The following is a 6,217-nucleotide window of genomic DNA, read 5'->3' as shown; positions in this document are numbered from 1 at the left end:
ATCTATACCTACTCAATTTTGAACAACATCAAATATCTACTGTGCCTACCACACACGTTATAATTTTGCAAGGTTTCATAAAGCTCTGAGGTCCATAATGCAGATTTTATACAACAGTAATGACATAGCAAACTAAAAAGGCAATTTTATGAGACATCAACTTTGGAACAAAGAGGTCTGGATGGAATTCCTGTGGTGTTTTTTTTCCTAGTCAGTCTGAACAAGGCAGTTTCCTATAAATTATCCACTAATAGGATAAAATACTAAAACACTGGGGGCAAATGCCACACACATTTATTAGACTTCAATTCACCCTGTTGAGTCATTAGAAAATTGTGAACCCAAACTTTGAAATCCAATGTGTCACATACAGTGTTGGAAAATTACATGTTTTTGGTTGAATTCTATATAGTTTCCCCTCCCTGGATTAAAATGCTAACTATGGCTGTTAATTCACATGTCACTGAAATACTTCAAGGTACAAATAAAGGCACACAGAAAGTAAAAAGTATTTATTTTTCCCAAAATGCACTGCCAAAAGTCTTAAGTGTTCCCAAGCCAAGGTGATTTCAGCTCTTCATCTTCTATTTCTTCTTCCAGAAGCATTAAGAACTGGCAAAGCAAGTTCTAATTAGCAATGATACTTTTTTCATTTTCCCACCACTGTACGGGGTCCATGTTTGGGTAGTGGTTACCCCAATTCAACACAAAGCAAATTAAGAGTGCAACTAACCATTTGACAAAGGTCAACTCTCTTTTTGGCACAAGTAACCTTAATGTAAGTTGCCCAAATAGTGAAATACACATAAACCTAACAGTCCTCTTGAAATGGCTCTTAAAAAATCATGCCAGAAAGGTTCAACCTGGTCCTTCCAAACCAGAAAGTGAAAGATTAGGAATAGCCTAATCAGAAAGACTTAACCTAGAAAGTTGTAATTCTTAAAATACTACATTCTCTGTCACATAACGATTTTAATGATGGCAAGTATGAGTTATTATGTTCCTTGCTAAGCTAAAAGTTTGAACCTGAGTTTCCCAACTAAATACAGTAGTTTATTTCACCTTTCTGTAAAAACAAAGATGATGGATAATTTTCCTTTTCATTTTTAGACTTGCAGAAGTATTTTAAAATGTCAACAATATTATTAGAAACCTTTTGGTGATTGTTCAGTGTTGTTCCTGTCTTTATTGCTCTATATAATCTTTTATATTTATTTGTAAAAGAATACCTTAACATTGAATGTTGCATAGTAAACAGGATTTTCTATCTAAGCATCAAATGAAAATGAGTTAAGAAATGTAGAGTAATGCTACCTGTAGGCCAAGTTCCTTCTGTTAAATCATGTTTATTCAGCATGTATTAAAAAAACAAAATCACTCGATTTTAAAGATAGAAACAAAAAGGGGCAGTTAGGTGGCACAGTGGATAGAGCACCAGCTCTGGAGTCAGGAAGACCTGAGTTCAAATCCAGCCTCCGACACATAACACTTACTAGATGTGTGACTCTGGACAAGTCACTTAACCCCAACTGCCTAACCAAAAAAAACAAAAGCAAAACCCCAAACCAAATCACCAACCAAACTCCCAGCTCAACTATGTTTTAGGCAATTCACTTATACTTGGCTATATGCCACAAGAATCTTCCCAATGAATTGGTATATGCACTTCATGTGCATGTGTGTTAATATTATAGGGTGTAGGTTACACATAAACACAATATATGCTTCAATAAATGCATGATCTTATTAACTGCAAGCATTACCTCTTGTGTAGATCATGAAATGCCATCACCTTCTAATTGTGTAAATTTTTCATAATTTTCTCATAGGAGAATCTACCCCTTATGTTGCTAGAGGCTTATTACCTTTATGTATTTTTACATGTTTACCAGTGCTGATTTTTGTTATGTAATAGGCCTACCTCAAAAATAACACAATCTCACTAAACCCAAAAAAGTGAGAGGACAGTAGTAATCGACTCATATGCCAACTTTCTCATTTTTATAAAATCTGGACAAGAATTACCTCTAAATATATGAAGGGTATCTTGATTTTAAAAAGGGAAAAGGAAGACTTTTTCACAATCATTTTTTACAATTGACTTTATATATTCAAGCAACTGAAGGTTACAGAGAAGAAAATATCCTGCTGGGCTTGGCATAAATTGATTACAAAACAACCACCAGCACAAACCCATAAAACAAAACTCAATAGAAAATGCAGTTCTCCAATACGGAATATATGTGAACATACATACATGAACATAGAAGATCATTTAAAAATTTGACTAGTTCTTTGTTCAGCAATCTTCTTGTTACTAACAGTGAGACAGAAAACACATGCCTTTTGAATATATTTGCCACAGTGATGAAGAATGTTCTGCACAAGGTTCAACTCCCTTCAAGTGAGGAGGAAAGGTGTGTGCGGGGATAGAAGGATGAGAGAGAAAGAGTGTCCTCTAGATGCCCTCACCATTATGCTGATTGCATCTTGGTATACAGAAGGACCACAAGTAACCCTGGCATTTAAGTATTTAATGAAAAGGTTTGTGTTCATACAACAACCAAAAGCACACTTTGATTTTCAGTAGGTAATTATGAAAAGTAATGTGTGTGTATAAAAATAACTCATTTAAAGTAAGACATTCTGGATTTTTTTTTTGTATAATAGAAATGAGCATAAACACTTGCCTTTTTATAACAAAGGTTTTATTACCCACTCTCCTCCACTATCATTTTAAGTCTAACACATTGCTGATTTAGAGACATTTAAAAAGTTGTCCTATTTCAGACTTAAGCTGGGAGAAAAGGCAATATACATTCTGATTGTCAAATGTGGTGAGGGAGAGAAGGGGGGGGAGAAAAGGGGGCGGGGAAGAGGCTGCAAATCTGTTCCTGGAAGATAGAACTGCCCTTTAAATAGATTAGATATGTATAGCACCTGATTTTTACAAAGTGATTTCTTACATTTTATAAATAAGGAAACTGAGGCTTATATACATGAAATGCTTTGTTGATAGTCACACAACTAATTAACTGTTGGTACCTGGGCTCAAATCTAATTTTGACTACCAAGTCATGTTTTTCTTATTTTACTGTGCTGGTTCTATGTAAACAAACAAGCAACTGTTTCCAGTTTTGTTTTTTTTGGGGGGGTGGGGGGAGGATAGTGGTGGTAGTCAATCTGTGAACCTATTGGTATAGGGCATTCCCTGCAATGAGTCTCCCCTCTACCAATGAAGATCAAAAACTGTTCTGAAACCTGGGAACACTGAAAGGTCAAAGTTGTATGTGCCTAGGTCACACCTGCAGGGCGTGTCAGAAGTAGGACTTCTCTAGAGAGCTACTATCCAGCACTTCTTAAACTGTGGGTAGTGATCCCACCTCATAGGAGTCACAACCCACAGTTTAAGAAGCATTGAAGGGGTCATGAGTGGAAAAAGTTTTAATAAGTGCTTCTTACCAAGCTGCCTTCAATGTAATATTTTCGGTTTGGTTAAAATGGAGCAAACTTGTGTACCAATTCAATACAGATTTTGCAAATGAAATTTCTCACATGGGTCTTTGAACAAGTTTTTCTTCTAAGGACCTAAGCTGTGTTGGTTGCTTTTTTGTCTCCAACAACTCATATCCTTCCAAAGTTGCACTGCCATTAATTGAGCCTGTGGACAATATATGTGAACAAAACTACCACCTGAACCTCAGCCTCCTTTACTATTCTTTTTTCTCAAGTCATGATTTTAGCTTAGATTAAAAGTACCAATTATCCTGAACATAATTAATACTAACCATGCATGCAGGTAGATAGACTAGTTTAGACAGTGTGTAATGACCTCTAGTCAAAGTTGAATAATCATCAAAAATGGATTATCTTCTTCAGGAGCAAGGACAGATCAATTTAATGTTAACAACTGTTTTCAAAGGGGAAAAAATCCCAAAGCTAAGGTAAATAGGGAAATTTCTGTGACAAGATGAAATTTTAAGAAACAACAGCTTTTCCTGAAATGTTAACATACAAATTCGTGGACAAGGAATAAGTAGGAGTAAGCTGAGGCCTTAACTCAGAATCACCTTTACTATTATTAGAATACTTATTATGAGCCATGTATGATGGATGACAATAAAGGTTGTTGAGGCAAAGGTAAAAGAGGAGGTACTGGTGTCTTCTACATCAAATATGCTCAGAGGTTGATATAATGTACCAACAGGTACATTGTATAGAACAAGGGGAAAAAGGGTTAGTTAAGAGAGCAACATTATGACAGAAGTTCATTATATAAGATAAAATTTTTGAAGTGATCTTTTCTGCTTATATTTTTTAAAATTATTTTTCTTCATTATCTTAAAACTAGTCAATATATCAAGTAAGCGTAACATCACTTACAAAGTTTCTTACCCCTTCTGCACAAGGTTATGAGCCTATTTTTCAAAAACCAAGTTATGTTGAAAGTCATGGAATTGAAGACTCCTTCCACTACAAACACAATGGTGCAAATCTCAAGTCCTCACTGCTACTCAATAAACTTTTCTATTACCAATTATCTGGCTCACACTACAAAGCTGCTGTTCCAAACTATTATTACTTCTTTACTAATGACTAATCATACCCTGCTTCCCCACACTAATAGGATTAAATAAAAAGTGAGACTTTGTAACAAAGAAGATAGAACAACAACATTTAACTAGTTGCCAAAGACTTAGGCATGTTATTATCTCCCTCTGTGACACAATTAGGAAGAGAGAATGTCCAGGATAGTTAGACATTCACTTGTCTCAAGATAGGAGTAGATTAGCCTAAGACTTTCCTAGGCTACTCCCAACATTAATGGCCCTGTGGTTCAAGATGCAGGCAAAATGGAAAACTATTATTTCTAACCTTAAGTCAGAAAAATAAGGTAACTCCTTAGAAGAACAGATATACTCAATCTTTAAAAAAAAAAAAAGGTGGAGAACTTTAGGCCAAGTTATCTTGCTTTGATTGCTACTCACAAGGATAAAAGTCAGTTTTGTGGCCTTCATAAGGTTAGTTTTGACCATCCCAAGCTATGTAGTTAAGCTTGTTAAACTTAGGGACAGGGAATGGACCTAGGATTTCAATGACAACAAAGAAATGAGTACTAATCTCAACTGTTGAAGGTACTAACAATACAAACTGACATCTTTTCTGACATTTACATTCTTGGAGAGCTGCCTAAGGCACTGGGAGTGACTTAACTAGGATCACACAACCAAGTCAAAGCAAGGGATTGAATCAGATCCTCTAGGCTCTACAGTCACCTCTCTATCAACCCTTTACAAGGCTACTTTTATTGCAAAGAATACCAAAGTGTAGTAATGTGTTTCCATTCCATTAATGGGCACCACTAGCTGAAGAAATCAGAGTTGGTTCAAAGACAATTTTGGCATTAATTCAAAGTAAAATGAAGAAGGGACAGTAACTCAAAGCTCACAGCAGTTGTAATTCTCATAACATCAAATCTGTCAAACAAAAATAACTGTGAAAATCTAAGGAAAAATTAGAAATCTCTCTGTATAAGATGAGGAAGCAGACCATAATACAAAGAGACACTTTATAAAGAAGCATGGGGTCAGGACACGTAGGATAAATTAAATGAACAGCATTTGAAAACTAAACTCAAACCAAAAGATTCAGATCTAGAATATACCTTAGAGAGTCTATTCTAGCCCTTCATTTAAAAAAAAAAGTTGAAATTGAGTCTCAGGCAAAGTTACTTTTCCCAAGGTCATACAAATGTTTATATTCCAAATCCAATATCCTTCCTATTTTCATGGTGCATTCTTCGATTCAAGAAACATTTGGTAAAGACAAATGTGTACAAGACACTGGTAACAGTATTTTGCACATGTCATTTATCACACAAATGGGATAAATAGTGCCTATTCTCAAACGGTTTATGTTCTACTAGGAAGCTTACTGATACTGATATGCTTCAGTGAGCCTACGGCACAAGAAAGGAGAAACACAGAAGCTAAAGTAAAGGTAACAGCTACTACAAAACCTTTCTAGACTATATATGTCAATGAACTAAAAGCAGGGAAAAAGACAAAATGCAGAGAGGTAAAGGACAGCAGCAGGAGATACTGTTTTAGATTGCTTACTGCTATAAATTCAAGAGCTGAACATTTTATGACTCATAGCTCAGTCACATCACCATTTGACCAGCAGACAAGTTTGGTAAAAATAATAGCTAACATTT

The 6,217-nt window shown here is 35.4% G+C and overlaps 1 protein-coding gene across 6 annotated transcripts in view; it reads right to left on the bottom strand.

Moving 5' to 3' along the window:
* The window catches only part of SCAF4 (SR-related CTD associated factor 4), a 111,904-nt gene that overhangs the window by 6,014 nt on the left and 99,673 nt on the right, over window positions 1–6,217 (bottom strand). The window lies entirely within an intron of this gene.

The sequence above is a fragment of the Phascolarctos cinereus genome, unplaced genomic scaffold (assembly GCF_003287225.1).
Source record: "Phascolarctos cinereus isolate Bilbo 61053 unplaced genomic scaffold, phaCin_HiC Scaffold_726;HRSCAF=1367, whole genome shotgun sequence".
Taxonomy (NCBI): domain Eukaryota; kingdom Metazoa; phylum Chordata; class Mammalia; order Diprotodontia; family Phascolarctidae; genus Phascolarctos; species Phascolarctos cinereus.
This window is presented reverse-complemented; position numbering and strand designations above follow the sequence as displayed.